Below are 22437 nucleotides of genomic sequence, written 5' to 3' on the forward strand. Positions count from 1 at the left end.
TTTGACCCCATATCTGGATTGGAGAACTAGAAGCAAACTGGAACGATCGATCAGTATTATGAAGAATTCGAAGGTTATCTAGAATTTCTGCAAGTAATTGATGAAGAAGTTGTCAATCTCTTCATCAACAATTTGAAGCCCGACCTTTCTAAAGCAATAAGATTCTTTTAGCCAAAATCCTTGACACATGCTTTGAAAATAGCTAAACGTTTAGAATCTTGGCTTTATGATGAGTATAAAATACCCTCTGTATTGAACAATACGTCTGCCATTCAATCCAACGTTCAACCTCAAAATGGACAGCCCTTATCACTAACCCTTTTACATATCGATTAGAATCCAATAATGACAACACCAATAGACAAAAATGACTCAGAAGATGTTTTTGCTACTTCCTGGACTAAGAAAAATGATAAACCTTGTAATGATTGTGTTGTTGTGGGTAACCCTGTCAATTCTGAAGCTTCATACTCTCTCAAATTGATTTTCCTTCCATTTTAGCATCATGGACAGGAAGGTGAAAGTACTTCAGAAATGGATAACACTGCTTTTGAATCAATTACTGAGGTTGGGTTAATATCTGAAAAGTGTAATGAGTCTAATTGAGTTAAATTGCCTACCGATATGGATAAGGAGCATGCTAATTATTCAATTGCTAGTCCTTTAATGTTGAAGAACATACAACCTTTTGTTGTAAAAAATAAGTTTAAGACTATTGGGCTAGTAGATAATGGAGATTGTGTTAGAACTTTCTTATTCGGGGCTGTTAATGTGATTGGGAAGCTTGTTGCTGTCCTTGATCCCTTTTGGCTTAGGCTTTTGGTAATGGGACCAAGGAGTAAAAGTGCTGATATCATTGCACAAGTTGCTAGTTTCTTTATGCAAAAGGAACTTAACCATCTTGTTGGATCTGTGGCAATTCCTAATAAGCCAATTGCTGCAATTTTTAGTGTTTCTAAGGTATCAAATAAGATTGGAGTAATCGGATCTTCATTAGTTAAGGTTAATGTTCTCTTATTCGGTGGAGAATTGATCTTTTTATTCCACAAGACCCAAAGATATTCAAATGGATCAACACTTGTGGAGGAGACAAACTTGATCAAGCAATGTCATTAATTGAAAAGCCAAGGCAAGAGAGGTGTCCACCTTCTGCTCACTTCTGGACGCTACTATTGATTTAGCAAATAAGACTATGTTGAATGATGAAAGCAAATCCTGGTTTGCATTCTCTGCTTAAAGAGTTATTGAAATCAAGGTCCGTGTTATGACAGCTAAAAAGAGAAATACTATTAGCCAATACCTATTTACTGAAAATGAAATTGCTCCTATATGGCTAGAGATTTTTGAGTGGAGTGGTGAAGATGTGGTTTGTCTAATTACGAATTTTGCTTCTTTGTCTAGGCCATTGCATACCTTACATTTCTCTCAAATTCCTGTTAATACGCCTACTTTAATAGCCATTTTTCAAGCTCCTGAAGATTCAATCCTTAGGGTGATTGTTTCTTACAACAAGGATCCAAGCCTGATGAAGTTGAATTTAGGCGCTGGTGTTTACAGAACTCTTGAAGAAAACCATTTACTTCTCAATGTACTTCGAAAAGTAAAACAGCTTTTTGTTAATGACCAGTTAAGAGTCAAGGAATACCTTCCTATTTTGGGTTTCACAAAGTTCAATAAATTGAGTGCTTACTCAATTTTGGTGGTGATTGTCCTGCTATTCAAGAGAACATAACGGTTATTGCTCAATGCTTGTCTGGTACTGGTTCCTTGAAAGTTAGAGTTGAGTTTGTAGCCAAGCAATACCTTCAACATACTTTATACATTCTGTTGCCATCATAGGGAAACCCTTTGAAAGTTTTCACGATGGTAGGTTTATTAGAGAAGACTTGTCGCTTCTTTGATCCAACAACTCGTGGGCTCAATTTCCAAGACTTGCTAGAAGATCTTGGTGCAGCACCAATTAGAGCTATAATACTTTTTCATGTGTGTGCTCATAACCCAGTTGGTGTTGACCCAACTCTTGAGTAATGGGAACAGATTCGATAGTTGATAAGATCTCAAGGGTTATTACCCTTCTTTTACAACGATTACTAGGGGTCCACAAACAGTAGCTTAGATGCAGATGCACAACCTGTTTGTATGCCTGTTTTAGATGGTGGAGAATGCCTTATATAGCTCAGAGTTACGCAAAAAACACGAGACTTTATAGGGAGTTTGTTGATGCTCTGAATATTGTCTGTAAGGTGTCTGATGTCACAAGCAAGGTTGAGAGTCAATTAAAGCATGTGATTGGGCTTATGTATTCTAATCCACCTATTCATGGTGAGTCAATTGCAGACACCATTCTCAAAAATAGTTATATGTATAATGAGTGGAAGATTGAACTAAAAGCAGTGGCAGGTCGACTTGTTAGAGTGCACTAACAACTATTTGATGCTTTAAGCATTAGACAGACTCCCTGTGACTTGAGTTACATTATCAAGCAGATTAGAAGATTTACTTTTATTGGTCTTAGTTCCAGGACTGTTTTGGGTTTTGCCTTGAGCTGCACTGTTATGCTAATTTAGCCCATATCATCTTCCAAGGATGAGAAACAGGATGTAGCAGAAGCTAGGAAAAAATTTTCTAGGAAACAAGCTGACAACAAGTATACTTCAATCTATGGGTCTAATGGATGAGATCTTGGTATTAGTCCTTATTTTGGCCTTACAAGTTGCTGCAATTCATCCTTGAGGACAAGGATGTTTTTTAATGAGGGAGTATTCGTTACGTGCCATTTTATTGGATTTGACTTCATGATGGACTTGGTGACTCTTGAATTGGGCTTATTTCATTTTATCAATTGTATAGCCGATGCCTTTCCCTTTATGCTCGACTATTATTCTATTGAAAGAGAGAGTGTGTGTGCTGTGTAATGGGTGAACGAGGAATTTGCAGTTGGCATTGTTGTGAGAACAGCTTAAAAAGGAGAAACACAAGTATTGTAAAGCATACTGTTAAGAAATACAATTTTCAACTCTCTCTAAAAGAATTATTCTTCTTCTTTTTTAATCTTTCTTCTATTCTCTATTCTTCTTCTTGTTTTCTAGAAATCTCAGCTAACTTCTTAAAGGCTCATAACAGAGGGTTTTTCGTAAATGGGTGTGTGAGAGCTTGGGTATGTGGTTTTGGCTGCAAGAATTATAGTGTAAGTGCAAAATTTCTACTGGCTTTATATATTGAGCAATTTTTAAGAGAATAAATTGAATGTGAGTGTAATTAATAAGGTGACCAAAATGAAACAAAATTATGGTTGCAAATAAAATTATATATATATATATAAAATAAAATTTAACACATAAAACTTCATCCTTTAAATTGATTAATAAAAATAAGTCTAGGAATTCCAATGAACTGTCTCAAACTTTTTAGCATATTAGTCACAATAAAATAAAAGTTAAGGTTCCTTTAATTATTAAATCCTAACACGTACGTTATCCATTTGGCAAATATTGAATAAAAATGAGAACCCTTTTATTTTTTCCTTGGAAACCCACAATTCGAGAGCCTGTGAAATCACTCCATGTTTGTCCAGTTTGGCAAATAGTTTCTTGTTTCCATCATTATAGTAGCCGCCAAGGTTTATTTCCGTTTCATGGCTTCTGCATTTTCCACATCTTTCATTAATTTTCCTTCGCTATTTTTTCCTCTAATTAATGAAGACCAAAACTTAATAAAAATATCACAAACACCACCTGCATAATCGGAATTAAGCCTTCACGTTTTTTCTTTTCTCTTATTGTCCTTAGCAATGGGTTTTAACTTATCTCGCCATCTCCTTCAGATTATCATTTAACCCCATATTTTATTTTAAATTTTTTTCTTAATTAAAGTTTAAAGATATTTTATTTTTAAACACTTCTAAATTTTAAAAATTGCACCTTAACTAGATAGAAACATGTAGTTGAAAGATAGTGCATGGAATGCATATACTATCAATACATTAAATATAAATTTTTTTGAGTTAAAGATAAATTTATTATCATACTATGAGTGGACATTAAAATTTGCGACTATATTTAATTTGATTGAAATTTGTCATAAAACTTTTACTTTTGATATCTTCGAACAATATTTAAAGAGTATTTGATATGAAGTGATCCGTTTAAAAATCACAGTGATCAGCACTCAATAATTATCTCACTTTATTTAATAACAATTTAAAAATACTTCATAACAGTTAAGGGTGTAGACGAATAGAGCTTTTGGCAAACTGTTTAGTAATATATTTGGCTTTTATTCGTTTATATTTGTTTATTAAGCTTAACAAACGATTTTAATAGTACTTTTATGTTTGTTTATCAAACGAACTGAATATGAACAAAGATTTATTTGGTTTGTTTATGTTCATGAACAAGTTCATTTAAAATTCATTTAAAACTCATTCGTTTATTATTCATTTATTATTCGTTTGCTATTCATTTACAAATACTAATAGAATTATATTTTTATTCTTTAACTTAATCCCATTCTAAGGCTTGTTTATGTTTGTTCAAGGTTTATTTGTTTAAATTTATTTGGTTATGATTTGTATATTATTCATGAACATATTCGTTTAATATTTATGAACAAGCTCATTTAATTTAATTGAACTAAACATAAACCCAACATGAATATCTTATCACTTAAACAAACCGAACTCGAACAAACAAAGCAATTTTCTTGCCAGACATGAATTAAGTCCAAACACTTCTAAAAATAAATGAACAAATCATAGACATATGTTCATTCATTTATATTTGATCTGTTTACAATCCTAATGGTAGTGATATTAAATCACGGGGGTGATAAGATTACCACATTGACGAGGGATTTGATCCTCAACCTAAAGAATAGAAAAATTCTATAACCATCAAAAAGTAATTTTTAATATTATTTTTTAATTAATTTACTCTCATGAAAAATATAATTAACATTATCTTAATAAGCTAGCCACTAAAAATTTTAAAAAAATTAGATTTTTAATCACTTATTTTGAAAAAAGTTTTATGTTATAAATTTATATGGACTACAAAAAAGGTAATGAATTTATTTAATAATTTTTTTAGAAATTATTTTTATCAAAATTGATTTAGAGTGTATAGTTTTCTATAAAATAACATTTAACTATTTTATAAATTGTTGATTCAATAAGAATTAAATATTTTATTTTTTTGTAAGATTATTTTAGATATTTTGTATTATATAATTTATATTTTCATGTAATACCAAATACAATTATTTAAAAACACTAATTATTTATAATATTATACCAAATATGATAATTAGATCACCACAATAATCTTGAAAATTATACGAAATGCTACTTTAATGGAAATGAAATATTTCATTAAATATTACGTTAGATATTTAAAACTAATTTTCAATAAAATAAAAAAATATAATATAGATATTCCCCAAGTAAAAATGTACATTTGATAAGCTGTACATTACAAAAGTTATTATTTTTTTATGAAATTTATACTAAAATAAATACTTTTCAAATATTAATTTATAAGAGTAAATTATTGTTTTTATTTGCTAAAAAGGAGTAAAATTTTTTATTATAAATGTAATGCCAAATAAATTTTTTATAAATTAATTTAATACAATACCAAAAGTAGTCTATTTCCTAAATTGTTGTCGAGATTATACTCCAACTTATATTTTAATTTGTGGACAATAAATGATTCATTGTAATTATATTTTCTTGACACTTCACATTTGCAATCACTTTGATGCTAGAAAAATTCTAATCTCCATCCTAATTCTTTCTCAATTGCTTTCTTCTCATTTAATTTCTATTTTTTGTCAGACTTCTTTGTACTCGATAAATTAGAATTGATTTGTTTTTAAGTATATATTTTAAATTTAATATTTAATAAATATTTATTTTGACATAAATTGTTTAAGAAATAACTTTTCTAATGTGACACAATATATGTACACTTTTACATGTGGAATATAAGAATATTATTGGTTAAGATATCTGCTATATTTGAGGTATTTGTTCCTAAACCCAATTAAAATTTTTACTACCCAAATCCTATAAATACCTAATTATTTTAATCTTACTATTGGAATCCTACCCTATTAATTTTGGTAATACCTATTAATTTTGATAATATCCATTTATTATCGTAACCACCCTAATATTAAGTCAACAAACAAAATTAATTAAAAAAAAACTCTTTCCTTATACCAATAAAAAATAATAAAAAAAAACTTCTAATCCAAAAACTCTTCAACAAATAAAAGAAATAAAAAGGAAAACTTCTAAACTAGTAAAAACAAAATTTAAATCCCAATATGAAATTTATGACCAATTAGAGCCAAAGACCAATTAAGAATGTAAACGATAAGAGTTTTTGACGAATTATTCATGAATATATTTAGTTTTTTTTTTTTATTTATTAAGTTTAATAAATAATTTTAAATGATATTTTTACATTTGTTTATTAAACAATATGAGCACGAACAAAGGCCTATTTGGTTCATTTATATTTGTGAATAAACTTATTAAAGTTCGTTAAAACTCGTTCATTTGTTGTTCTTTATTGTTTATTTATAATAATAACAAAATTATATTCATTTAGGTTTGTTTATATTTGCTTGGATTTATTTATATTCGTTTAGAATTTGTTTAAATTTATTTAGTTATGATTTGTTTATTATTCATAAATAGTTTTATTTATATATATTCATAAACATATTCATTTAATGTTCACAAACAAATTTGTTTAATTTAATTGAATTAAATACAAATCAAACGTGAACATCCTATCGAGCTCGAATAAATAAAATAATTTTCTTATTGAACACGAATCAAACTTGAATACCTCTAAAAATAAATAAAAAAATTCCCATACATACATTCATTTATGTTCAATTTTTCTATAACCCTAATACCAATAAACCAAATAGGCCGAAGGTAATTGGGCACTTTATACCATTGATTGAGCTACCATAGGCAGAGGTACTTATTATAGACCCATCCCTCCATTATCTTCATTGTTGCGCCGATGTGGGATGAATGCAAAGGCAAGCTTTTATTTTTTGCATTTTTATTTTAAAACCTATTAACTATCCATTTTTAAGTATATTAAAAAATTAATATTTTTAAAAATTTAAAAATAATTTTTATTCTATATCATGTTTAATTTCTAAAGATATAAATTTTATAAGATAATTTATATATTACTAAAATTATTAAAGTTTAAAGAAGTCAACTTCTAATAATTTAAACAAACTATAATCAAATTTATTCACAAATTTTAAACAAACTTGTTAGTAAATATAAACAAACTGAATGCACCCTTATTGATGATCAGCTCATTTATTAAGCGAATACTAAAAATTTTGTTGGAAATCATTTGTTTAATCTTATATACTGTTTAAAATATTTGTTAAAAGGTAAAAATAGTCTTTTAAATATATCATATATTAATTTATAAAAACTAACATTAATAATTTCACATACATGATATTTTTAAATGTGTTGTTCTTAATTTCAAATGTATAATCTCTTATGATGTGATTTAGAATCATTTATATAAATATATAATTGATATGTATATATTTTAATAATTTGTACATTACAATTTAAAGATACCTTATCATGCCATATAGAATAAATTATATAATATCTTATCATAGTACATCCTATTTAGAATAAACGTATTGTTTTTACTTTTAAATGTATAATATCTTATAATGTAATTTAAAATCATTTATATGGTTTCTTATCATAACAAATTGTTTATTATGCTATAACATAGTATAACATTTTATAAGAACATATATATTTTGTTAGAATACTATATATGTACGTGTGTATTATGTATGTTAGATTGTTAGTAATGTTGGATCTAGATTACTTTAGTCAATGATCATAATATTGGATGCTAATTACTTGCTACTAAATATATGTTATCATTCTCAATTCTTTCTTTTTTCAAATCAAATAAAAAACTTCTTTATTTTATTATAAAAAGCTAGAAAGAGAATAATATATATGTTAAGATTTATATCTTATATACTCAAATATAATATATGTTAATATGCTAACAATTGTATCTTTACTAAGTACGAAATTCTATTAATTTAATTTTATAAATTATATTTAAATTTAAAAATATTGAGCTTAATTAATTAATTCAATTTCCCAATTAATTTTTATTATAAAATTTTATTACACTTAGACAATTACATTTTTAAGTTATTATATAAAATAGGTCAAATTTTGTTGTCAATCCCCTACTTTAATCAAACGGTGAAATTAGTCATTTTATCTTAATACATTTAAATTAAATCTCTATAAATCAATTAATTATCAAATTTAATCCAATTGTTAATGGTTCAAACTTTTTACGTTAAAATTGATGATATGGCATTTGATTTTTTTGACGTGGTAATTTTTTGCATATGTTGTTATTTATTTTGTTGACGTGTGAATATTTTTATAATGATATAGCAAAATTTTTGTCACATTAGCTTTTTTTTCAAGTCAACTTTTTTCAAATTGTATGGTCCATCCCTGTACTTTTATCCAAATGTGGAATTAGTCCATATATTTTAATGTGTTCAAATTTGATTCATATATGTTAATTAATTATCAAATTAAGGGTTTGACCTAAGATAAGCATAAAAAACTTTTTAAAAATATATTTTAGTGCAAACAGGTTGTAACCAAATTAGCGAGAGTTGCACTTTCCAAAATGATGCCATTTCAACATTTTATAAAAAAACCATTTTTTAAAAATTTTAATTTTTTCTTTCCCACTTTCTCTCTTCTTTCCTTTTACAAATCCTATTGAAAAATTCAACAAACCCAAATTTCGATGGGATTTTCAAATTTTCATATTTGAAAAATTCAACAACCACTAGAAAATTTATCTCGAAAACCTAAAATCTACCAATATCTAAGAACTGATCGTCGACACTTGTGTTTTCTTGTTGATTACTTTTATTATTGATTGTGTATATGGTTTACTTGGTTTGTTGATTCAAGGTTATTTTATTTAGCTTTTATTTTTTTTAATCATTTTTTAAGTTTTTCTTTTTTTTTTTTTGTTTTGTTATTTTGTTATTTTTATATTTATATTTCTCAGATTTTAAAAATATTAAAAATAAAAATTAGCAATAACAACAATAATAAACTAAGCCTTATATCTCATAACTATCAAAAATAAAAATTAAAAACTTAAAATAAAAATCAAGAGAAATAAATGGAAGAAGGTTAAAGAAAAGAAAATGAATAATCTGATTAATGTTGGACATAAAATCCAATTTGGGATCAAAACCTAATTTACCAAATTAAAGTCCAATTAATAATTCAAGTGTCTAAGAAAATTTATCTAAATCTGAAAAAATACCACAATTAAGGTCAAAATTTATCTAATTCTATTACGAGCCAACCCATTTGTATTAAATAACATTTTTTGTACTTATCTTTGGTCAAACCCTGAATTTGATAATTTGTTTATGTATAGGGATCCAATATAAACATAATAAAGTAGAGGGACTAATTTCGCATTTTGATGAAACTATAGGGAGGACCATGCAATTTGAAAAAAATTGGCTTGGAAAAAATGTTGATACGACAAAACATTTTCATGTCACCTTAAAAAATTTGACATGTTAGCAAAGTCAACAGCCACATAACCAAAAATGTCACATCAAAAACATCAAATGCCACATCATCAATTTTAACAAAAAAAAGTTTAAACCATTAATAATTTAAGTAAATTCAATAATTAATTGATGAATAGGGATTTAATTTGAATATATTAAGGTAGAGTGACTAATTCTACCATTTGACCAAAATAGAGGGATTGGTAGCATAATTTGACCTATAAAATATAATTTTAATCACAAATGATTTCAAATTTTACGATTAGTTTATTTGGCAACACTCTTTATTTTAAAGAGTTATTTGACAAAGTTCAAATCTCACTACAAGCATGAATACTTTTGAATTTAGAAACATAAATAGGTAACAGATTTGGGTACTTGGCACCACTCGAATAAAAAACTAATTGAATTCAAATATGGGGTACCCAAAAGGTGCTACCCATACCCTACTTGAACCTATCACAGGTGATAACCCTTGTACATAAACCCATTAATTACCTGATTACAAGGTACTTAAATTTGATATAATCGGGTCAAATAGTGCTAGATACTTGATTAAATCATATTCATTAACATCCCTACTAACATTATATGTTTTATTTTATGCAAAAATAATTTTTAATATATTAATAGAATATTTTATTTTCATTAAATGTGATAAAAAAACTCCACCTGTGTGTTACCACATTATAGGTCCCAAGTTCGGACAAAGAGAAAAGGGTTGCGATAGGATGATGGCTAGCATAAAACATAGTCAAACCATAATAAAAGACTAAAATAAGAATTTTCATTGAGTCATCACCTTTTAGCAATACATTACATCAAAGCTCAAATGTAGGTTTAAATGGGAAAAGGTTGCTGGGATGTTGCCCAAAAGCAATACATCATATTTTCAACACAGGCAAAAGTTCTTACGTTTTAATGGATAAACATAAAGATACTAGTCCATGGGGGTAAGTTATGCTTAGCTACTTAAAATATAGGATCTTTAATTGGTAAGCTAGTAGATAGAGAAAAGGTCATGACTAGGAGAGGAATTAATATTTATGTCTCTAAAAAACTAAATGGGCAAAGGAAAAGGTTATAGAGATTAAAGCATGGGGTTTTAAGCTTTGGCACATAGGTAATGAAAGAAATAAAAATAGAACAAGGATAAGAATTTGAAGGATAATGTGATTAAGGTTAAAAGAAAGAGAGATACAATTTTACATGTTAAATTTATATTAAGAAAGGAAACTATTAATGTCATTAGTACTTATGTGCTGTTAATAGGTTCAGATTCAAGTGAGTAAGCAAAAATTTTGAAAAGATTTAGGTGAAATAGTGTGAGTCATACCAAATGGAGAAAAGTTATTTATTGAATGAAACATAAATAGTCACATGGCAAGAATTGTAGTGAGAGGGTGTATAGAAGATATGGCTTTGGAAAAAGAAATGACACCATGGATAACATTCTAGAGTTTGCTACTGCATTTGACCTAACTATGTTAAACACGTGTTTTAGGAAAAAAGAATCATATTTGGTGATTTGTAGGAATGGGTCAAATGCTAGTCAAATTGATTTCATTTTTACAATGAAAAAAGATAAAAGCAGCTGTGAGGATTGCAAGGTTATACAAAACCAAAGTGTGACAACACACACTACCAAAAATTTAAGCTTTACTGACGAAAATTTCTTTTCTTAAAAGCTTAAAATTTGTCAATAATAGCAATAGTGACGAAAAAAAATCTGTTGATGCTAGCTATGTCGGTAATGCTAACTATGTCGATAATGCTATTTAGTCGATAATGCTTCAAATTTGTCAGTAATTATTGATGGATTTATTAACAATAATTTTACCTACAAAATTTTTTGTCGGTAATTAGTTATGGGATTTTTTATTGATAATTCATCAATAATAATATTTTTAAATCATATTTAACTATTATTTTATAATTATTTTATCATTTTATTATATTTTTAAATTTATTTTTAAAGTAATTATATGAATACTAAAATATACATAAATAAAAGAAAGAAATAAATAAAATATTCCATTTCATTTATAAAAAAATATAATAATATTTTACAAAATTATTTATAAATTCTAATTACAAAAATAAAAAAGAACAAAAGGCTTATTCTATTTATAGTTTACACCACAATGTTAAAAGTCGAATGAAATTTTTATAAGACTATAACAAAACACAATCTGTTAGGCATTATTTTATACATGTCATAAAGAATTTTTATCTTAAATGTTCAAAATAATGAAAAGAAATAAAAATAAAATACAATCGGGACACAACCTAATATACCTTTTTCATTTGATGAAAAATATGGATTCCATTTTCATCACCTCTACCCATAATAAATGATAATATGCAAATGCCTAAACAAACAAGATAAGAAAAGAATGTGAGACGCATACAAAAATTGAGTGCTTAATGGAAAGTAAGATGGAACATGGAAATTCTACATATAAAAAATAGCTAAAAACTTTGGTGCTATCTCTAGTATCTTTAATAGCAACTACACTACCATCACATGCCTACATGTGCATATTCAATAACTTATGTCCATCAATCCATATGTGTAAATTACATGTGGATGTATTGTCTTTGCATGTATAAAAGAATAATCCATATTAAAGAGGTATCTAATTGCATTTGTCTTTGTTACATATTAAAAGATTGAAAATGTATTATGACAAATAATCAAGAATGTTACTAGTGATGGGTAAAGGAAAATGAGGTGAAGAAAGAGCCTATAGCATAAACAATGCAATCTACATTTGACAATTGACCCAGCATAGCTGGGTTTGCTGTGAGAAAGACATGATCAAGTATAGTTTACATAAAGTTATATTCTAAGTTTCAGGTATTAGAATTCGCATGATTAATTTTAGATATTATAACCCATGCAATATAAAATATGAAAATAGTAGTGGAGACATGAGATGGACATCAATAAAAAATAGTCTCTTATTCTGTGTATTCAAACAAGTGCAAATCAAAGGATGTATCATGTACCTCATGTAATGAATTTTACCTTCACTTGACATATAGAATACCTTTTTTATTCTTAAAGGAAAAGCTAGAACTAATGATCTTCCCCATAAATAAGAAAGTAGCAATTGATAAATATGAAACTTTTTGTAATGTAACATGGCAGAAGCTTATTTATCTCATCAAGCTTTTTTAGATTTTTAACTTTTGTTCAAGACTTTTTTCCCTTTTAGGTTCACACTCATAGCATGATCTAAAGCATAATTGATTGCCCAATAATTAAGCAATTCGATCTTTCATTAAAATATATCAAATTCTAAAAGATGGCTGTGAAACAAGAGAGCTATTCCTAGCTCATTCTATTTATATAAACAAAGACAATATTCCAATGAAGATCACCTAGAACAATTGGAATAATAATTTAACTAAAGTTGTTGCCTCACTGTTTTGCAGTGCCTATTTAAGTTTTGCAATTGGGCCTCTACCATAAAAAGTCATTATAAGTGGATAAAGTCCCAACTGATCAACCATGTGGAGTATCTTTTTATGCAAAATATTTTTGAAGAAATTACAACACATATTATACACTTGCACATATGATTATATAACACATGATTTGGCATACACATATTTATTAATCTTAAAACATTTGTGAAGAAATTACAATACATTGTTATACATTTACATAAATGACAGAGAATAGACAAGTTACTACATAGCATCAGTTGAATATCCAATCTCATCTAAGAAAACATGATAATGGGTAGGCCATGTGCTTCCCTAAACAACAAACACAAATTATACAAAAAAACTAACATTATAATAAAAGATGAAGGGCTACCAAGGTAAGGTTTAGAACACATTAAAAGTCACTAATAGCAATTTTTTGTAATGACTTATCAAATACATTTAGCCCAAACATCTCAATATAAAATCAACTAATCAAATAAATAAATAAAAAAGATTTCAAACCATAATTGAGAGTGACCAACATATCAACGAGAAGCTAGAGTCTTGAATCACATTTACAGGAGAAAAAGAACAACAAAGTTCAAATAGACAGGCCTACAACTTATAAATTTTATCATTTTAACTACAAACTAAATTAACAAGGTTGAAACTATGTATCATTTTAATCCTACATGAGAGTACATACAACAAAGATCTTTATCCATTATTGAACCCTAATTGAATTGAAATATGAGCAGTTAAAGTCATATGTTAAACCTTTTTATATGATTGACCATATGAGCCATTATTGCTATATTAAACAAAATTATCTAAATGATAATATGAGATAATTATTGGTCTACTTTAACAAATAGTCCATCAATGGCACAAAAGGTCTTGCAAAAATTCATCATACATACTATAAGACAACACATTCACAACAAAATATTATTGGTTTTAATGACAAAATTTTAACTTTGATTTTGGCCTTCTTAGTCCAATTTCGTTAGTTTTATGGACAATTTCTTTAATCGAGGCACTTCTACATACGAAACTTGTTATACTTTCAAAGTAGTTTGAATGAAAAATAAAGCAAGTTAGTATGATGAAAATGAATAAAAAATCATATTCATTGTAGAATATATATCCATCTAAACCCATTTTCATAACACACATTCACGGATAGATTATGAAAATGAAGAATAAAATACAACAATTTAATTTATATATATATCAAGTTTGATTAATACAATAAAACCACAAATTTTCAATAATTAGTAATATATAAATTTCACTAAACTATCAAATATATAAATTATTTCAAAACAAACATAAATCTTAATAATGTATAAATTACTTCGGAATGAGATAAATATTACTAATATATAAATTATAACCTCAGATCCACATAAATAATTTTAATTTCTATAATTATCATTAAAATCTAAAAAATGTTAAATATAAAACATTCATCAAAATATATATATCTTAATACACATTAAGTCCAAATTAACTAATATAAATCTTACACATCTAAAAGTTAATAAATCTATAATAAAGCCCAACAAATCTCAACAAAATTTTCACAAATAAAAAATAAATAACTCAACAAATAAAAAAAATTCCCCAACAATACTAAAAATAAATCCAAAAAAAATTAACAATACTTAATATTAATGCTTAACAAAAGATTCAACAAAAATATATAACCCACAAATTTCAACAAATATATAACCAAAAACCAAACAAATTTCATCAAATATAAAACCAACAAAAACTTAACAAATTGGTATCCAAAACCCAAATAAATTTCAACAAATAAATAAGTAACAAAAACTCAACACATTGGTAATCAAAACCTAAACAAATTTCAACAAATTTATAAAAAAAAAAATTAAACCGTAAACTTAACAAATATACTACATAAAATACAATATAAAATAAAATAATTAAAAAAAACTTATCGAAGGAAGGGGACACACCGATGCCGGTTGATGCTATTGGATGGCGGTGGAGGATGGCAAGGTGGCATGGTGAGAGGAAAGGCAAGAGGAAGAGAGGGGAGAGGAAAGGGAATTAGGAAAGAAATTTGGGGAAAATGAGTTCTTTATTAGGGGTTATGAAATTTTTTGGCTTTTAGTGATAGTTTTACTGGTGGAAGTTTCATTAGTAATATTAAAAAAATTAAAATACTTTTCGATAGTCTTAATGATGTAATTTCCATTAGTAATGTCAAAAAAAAAATTTCAATTTTTTTGCCAATAGAATTTTTTGTCGATAACTTTCAGCAACAGAAAAATCCTTCAATAAAATTGGTAGCAATTCACGTAACACTTTTAGCAATGGATTACCAATGGATTTACTTGCATCGGTAAAAGTGGTTTTTTTTTATAAATTCCTTAGGTAATTAGCAACAAAAAAAATTTATCAATAAAATTTCATTGGTAATGCTTAAAATTCTGGTAGTGATAATATAGATTGCTAGTTCTAAATATTTTTCACCTCTAAGGGTTAAAAAGAATACGTCAGAATCATGAACCATGTATTAAGTGGTAGAATTTGAAAGGCTACAAAATGTTAGCTTTTAGGGATAGACTAGTAAAAGAGGTTGATTGAAAGCTTGATGATGATGTAAAGTGATCTGGGAAAAGATTTCTTCCAAAATTCAAAAGGTTGCTAAAGAGATGCTTGGTGAATCTAAGGGTCGTGCACCATTAGGAAAGGAATCTTAGTGGTGGAATGATGATATGAAAATAATAATTAAAGCTAAGCAGAAGTGTTATAGGAATTTAAGGAGCAATAGTGATAAGGTGAGTTATCTAAAGTATAGGACAATAAAAAGGTTATTCAAAGTTCAAAGACTATGATTCATAAGGAATTGTATGGAAAACTAAAGATAAGATATGGAGAAAAACAGTTGTTAAAAATTGCTAAAATGATAGATAAGTAAAGATCTTAATAGCGTAAAATGCATCAAAGGTGGCGATGAAAGAGTTTTAGTGAAGGATTAGGAGACTAATAAGTGGTGGAGAGATTATTTTGATAATCTGTTTTATTACAATTTGAGCATGATATAAGTGACCTAAACATACCTTTTAAAGATATAAATAATGTGTTAAACATAATATTAAAATATATAAGATTAAAGAGGCTTTGAGAAAAATGAAAGCAAAGATAGCTATAGGAGCAAACAAAATCACCATTGAAGTTTGGAAATGCATAGATAAAATAGGGATAGGATAGTTAACTAATCTTTTTAACAAAATTTGGTATACTCAAAGGATGCTAAAAGAATAGAGGAAGAATACTTTAATGCTTTTATACAAGAATAAAAATGATATTCAAATTTGTTCAAACTATAGAGGAATAAAGTCTGAGTCATATTATGAAACTTTGGGAGAGAGTAATTGAATGTAGGTTGCGACATGAAGTCGTTATTTCAGAAAACCAATTTTAGTTTGTACTAGGATGCTCTACAACAGAGGTAATTCACCTATTGAGGCTTTTAATGAAGGGTTTTTGAGTGAGAAAAAAAGATTTACACATGGTATTTATCGAGTTTGAGAAAGCTTAAGATAGATTTTCTTAATGAACAAAAAAGTTCTTTTAAAGTATATTAACATAATTAAAGATATATATGATCTTAATGCAAAATTAGAATTATGGAGCCATACGTTGGAGTCTCGAAGCTTTAAATTGAGTAGATTTAAAATGAATATAAGGAATATAAGTTTAATAGTCATTGGAAAATGAATGCTAGTGTGATTAAGTTGGATGGTAAGGTAGTACCAAAGAATAGTCATTTTTATTTTGGAAATCAATTATTTAGAACAATGTTGAGATAGAAAGGGATGTAAATCGTAAGATTCAAGCAGGATGAGTAAAGTGGTGAAGTGCATTAGGTATGTTAGGTGATCACTTAAAGTTAAAAGTGAAGTTGTATAAAATGACTGCAAATCCTACATTGTTATATAGGGCTAAGTTTTGGGCCATTAAGAAATAACATGAGAAGAAAATGAGCGTAACTAAGACGAGAATGCTTAGATGGATGTGTGGTAAGACTAGAAGAGTTAAAATAAAAAATGAAAAGATTTGACCAAAATTAGGGGTAGCTCAAATTGAGAAAAAAAATGAGAGAGGGTTATTTGAGATGGTTTGGACATGTGAAACATAGGCCTATCTGTGCATTAGTTCAAAGAAATAAGCTTTTGGAGTTGGGAGAGACCAAAACTTATAAAGGTAGATCATGAAAAACGCTGATGCAAGTAATAAAAAATTAATAAAGGTTAAGAAGTAGATGAAAATGTTTTTGTTTTATATAGAAATAAGTGGTACAAAAAGATTCAAAACTATAATCGAACATGATTTTTAATTTTGGCCTTTCATACAGTTAACCCCAGAGTTATGAGATATAAAATAGTTTATTGTTATTTTATTAAATGTAATCCAAAAATAATTAAAAATAAAAATTCAATAGCAAATTTTAATCAAATCAGAATATAATGACAAGTTTTAATAGTCAACCATAGTACAATAAAAAATTCCATTTCTGATTAATTAGTATTTTAATCTTAGAAAAGGGCATTGTATGCTCAAAAAAAAATTCCATGGTTTGATGATTCTTTGTATGTGTCTCTAAGATTTCTCCAAGTGAAAAATGTTAGCACATAGTAATTCAAATTCGAATGACATAAAAATAAAAGCACATGAAAGGTAGAAATCAAAAGCAACCCGTATGAGAGAAAAATAGATAAGAAATGAGCTTGAATAGTTGGCCAAACAAGAATGAATCTATTAGATGTAGATATCCAGAGTGACTGTAACACTAAGTTCCATCATTCCACTACTAGAAGGAAAAGAATTAGGAATAGAATCTCAAGGATTATCGATGGTCATCATTAGAAAGATGATTAAGAAAGGATTGAAAAAGCCTTTCAACAATATTTTACAAACCTCTTTAGGTCAAAAAAGGTAGATGAGAGAAAATATTAAGGTTGGCCTTGGGAAATTACTCTCGACTGAGTGATCAGCATAAAAAATGCCTCAATAAACCTTTTACAGCAAATGAAGTTAAAATAGCTGTTTTCCAAATTGGCCTCCTTAAAGCACTAGGAGTTGGGGTAAAACTTAAACAAAGTTCTTTAGGTGAAGTTCATGAACTTTTTCATTAGAAATGATTAAATAAAAACTAAAAACCAAAACTCAAAATTGATAGATTAAAAAATCTTGTTACATAGATCAAGTGTGTAAATTTTGAAAATATTTTGACAAATATATATATATATTTATCGATATTTTTAATAAAAATGTTGATAAATTTTTATCATTGAATAAGTATCGATTAAATTTGAATTATAAATAATATTTTTAATAATTTTTTTGCGTATTATTAATCTTCATATTAAACTTTATTAATCTATCAGTTTGGAGTTTTTATTAAAGTTTTTATTAAATCATTTTTAAGAAAAAAACTTCATGTAAGTTTTGTCATCAAGGATAGACGGTAAACTAAGGCTTTTTAACCAAAAATTTTGGGATTTTGTTGGGACCTCACAATAGCTTCTTTTCTATCTTTCCTTGTCTTTGGTTATTTACTTAAAGAGGGTGTTTGGTTCATAAAAGCTTGATTTTGTGAGAAAGTGTGATACCCAGAAAAGTGTGATACTCGGGCATTTGTGTGATTTTAAGGGCATCTTGAAACCCGATTTAGTCATTTGGTTAGGGGGAATGTCCATTTAGTAAATCATGTATATTTATCATAATCTTCTTGACAAACTATAGGCAACCTTTCATTTTGTTTAAATGGGGGAAGAACCAACCTAACCGTGCCTTTATCATCAAATGAAATACAAAGATTTTAATTTTTTAAAAAAATTAAATATACTTAATTATGGCATTTAATTACACATTATGCTGTAATTGAGTTTAAATCAAATATAAAAATAGAACTTTCAATTACAGTGTTTAATTGCACATTATGCCATAATTGGCTTTTAAAAAAAATACTTACGACATTTTGTTGAAAATAAATGCCTTAATAGAGTGAATATAAGAAATGAGAAGAACTTTCAAGTATGGCATTTGTTTAATATCAATGCCTTAATTGAGTGAATATAAGAATGGAAAATAACTTTCAATTATGGTGTTTGTTTAATATAAATGCCTTAAATGAGTGAATATATAAATTGAAAAAAAAACTTTCATTTATGGCATGCAATTGATATAAACTCCTTAATTAAGTGAATACTTTTACTCAATTATGGCATCTATGGGAAGAAATGCCATAATTGAACCAACATTATGCCATAATTGGCTTTTAAAAAAAATACTTACGACATTTTGTTGAAAATAAATGCCTTAATAGAGTGAATATAAGAAATGAGAAGAACTTTCAAGTATGGCATTTGTTTAATATCAATGCCTTAATTGAGTGAATATAAGAATGGAAAATAACTTTCAATTATGGTGTTTGTTTAATATAAATGCCTTAAATGAGTGAATATATAAAATGAAAAAAAAAACTTTCATTTATGGCATGCAATTGATATAAACTCCTTAATTAAGTGAATACTTTTACTCAATTATGGCATCTATGGGAAGAAATGCCATAATTGAGCCAACATAAAAATTTAAATTACTCAATTACGGTGTTTCCTTTAGATATACACCATAATTGAATATTTTTAAAACCATAAACCCATTCCTTTTCCATTCTTGAAATTTGAACAACCAAATGGCTAAAACCCTTCAACAACAAACGAACCATTCACATTCACATTCACATTCATGTACCATATTGTTTTTGTTTCTTTATCTCTTTCATCACCATTGATCATGTAACCATCACCACCATTGCACATTATCTAATTTTGGTAAATGGGATTTGTTTCTTATTTTTCTCTTTTATATGTGTATGGTTGCATTTTTCTCCTTTTTTATATATTTACATATTTATATATATGCCTTTACCACTTTCACTATCGTCGCACACCCTTTCTGCATTGCATGCATGGTTTTTACCCCATAAATTGTATATATAAAATAAATATATGAAAAGGTTGGAGTTTTATGGTTTGCCAATTGGTTTTATGGAAAATGGGTGTTTGATGAATGTGATTTGCAATTCGCAATTTACTACCACGGATTTATACACAGAAAATTAGGTTGAAACTACGCTTGTCTACTAGAATGGTTTTTTTTTTCCCCATTTGTATTGCATGGACTCTTATGATACAATGAAACACAATATGGCTTGTTTCATGTATTTTATTATTGGTTTTTTTTTTCTATGCATTGTATGTTGGTGTATTTACTATATTCCATATTGGTGTATTTACTGTGTAGATATGTATTCTTTCAAGTTTGGTGTATTGCATATGGTTTGTTTCTTACATTGTATGTAATTCTGATCAAAATTACAAGTAGTATGGCTTCAGAAGAACATATGTCTCCTTTTATCGAACATGAAAAATACACATCTACCTTGAAAAAGAGAAAATTTAGGGGATATGGTAAATCACTAAAAGCAAGTGGGAAAAAAATTCATGTGGAGTTCAATCAAGATGGGTAGCCTATGTTAAGTGAAGGTGTAAAGTTGGCTAGCCACATTGAAACTTTCGTCAGGTAAACTATATCCATTAACAACCCTAGTTGGAGGATGGTTCCGATGATAAGAAAGACAGTATATGGGATTTGATTGTGGTAAGTTTTTTCAATGATTTTCAAAGTAATTCATCTTTATTATTAATTATTTATGGAATGAAATTTTTATGTTAGGTTACTTTAATTTAATATTTTTATAAGAACTATTTGATGTCCCATCCAAGTATAAGAAGCTTGTGTTGTAATCTATTAGGAAAACATTCAAAAACTTTAAGAGCAAAATAACAACCAAATATATTTTACCATTCGCTAAAAATTCTAAATCGTTGTCTCATCACCCTACGATATATGATATGTTATCAATGACACAGAGTCGTCATAGTTTGTTTGAGATCATCTATCAAATGAATTCTCGGTATGCATACCCAACTTTTTTTATTGTTAGAATATATTGTTTAATCTAAATTTATGTTAATATGCCATTGATTTTTTTTTCAAAAAAATAAAGAATGGCAAAAGAACATACAACCTAACAAGTGTATCACCATCGAATATCAAAAAAAGGGTTATACATATGTAAAGCATGATCTTGTAAGTATTTAAACGTTTTTATTATACTTATAGATAAATATTATGAACTTCATTAAATGAAAATTAAAAACTTATATTCATTAATGGTTTTAGGAATTATCCACATTGGGAACCAAAATTACAAGATGGGATGTTTGAAAAAAAATATGCTAAAAGATGGATCATATGGGAATGAAGCAACTGAAGAAATGGCTAAAAAGATTGTATGTTTATTTTGATTTTATATTACTATGCTTAATGGGCTTTTATGCATGAATAAATATTGCATTTAGTTAGTTACTCATTATCATGTTGTGTTTCAAAATGAATTTGTTGCAAGATATGAATCCGATCAACTGCAAACCATTTACGTAAAGATTTTTTATCCTTAGCTTTAGGATCAAAAGAGAGACATGGTTGTGTTTGAGGGGGTTAAGAGATTTGTCTCTCCATCACAGTTCTTCAAGAATCAATGAAAACCCTGTTAATGACCAATGCTGAATATAAAGTAATAATTGAGCAGCAATAGCAATAACTTGATGAGTAAGAGTAACACCTTAATGAGAAACAACAACAACTCACAACGTTAGAGGCAATGTTGGTAACAATGCAACCTAACATTGCTTGGGTCAGTTTGTTACCAACATCCAACTCAGAAATGAATTTGCAAATGAAGTCTTACAATAAACCCCTTCTCCGATAATTATCATTTTGGTTTTTTTTTTTTTTTGTGAATTGATTCATTTTTTAATTTGATTTATGTTAGTTGAATTTGTTTAAGGGAAGAATATTCCTTTATAACATGATGTTCAACCTTAGATGATGACACCTATGTAATCTGCCATGAATGCATTATCCACTTACGCGCGTGAGCATTTATTAAGAGAAGACTGCATTGTCATGGAGGTCGAGCATGAATTATTTGATGATCCCTCAACTTCATACATAAGGCAGCTAGAGATTGACTCATTTTGTGAGATAAAAGAGATATTGGCTGTTGAAATTGTTATGTATATGAGGTTAGCTTATTATTTAATTTAACTATATTCTATGAATTTATTTTCCTATATTATATTATATTACTATATGAAACTATTGATTTTTATCATGTAGTTTCTTGTATAGAAAGATCAATAAGAGACAATTGATTGATAGATACAAATTCATTGACCCAAA

The 22437-nt window shown here is 27.5% G+C and overlaps 1 pseudogene; it reads left to right on the forward strand.

The window, feature by feature from the left end:
- The first annotated feature begins 624 nt into the window (after positions 1 to 624).
- On the forward strand, positions 625 to 2567 carry LOC111308140 (aspartate aminotransferase, cytoplasmic pseudogene; annotated as a pseudogene).
- The last annotated feature ends 19870 nt before the right edge of the window (positions 2568 to 22437 follow it).

This window comes from Durio zibethinus, chromosome 2 (genome assembly GCF_047325235.1).
Source record: "Durio zibethinus cultivar Kanyao isolate XHJ-2024 chromosome 2, ASM4732523v1, whole genome shotgun sequence".
NCBI lineage: Eukaryota > Viridiplantae > Streptophyta > Magnoliopsida > Malvales > Malvaceae > Durio > Durio zibethinus.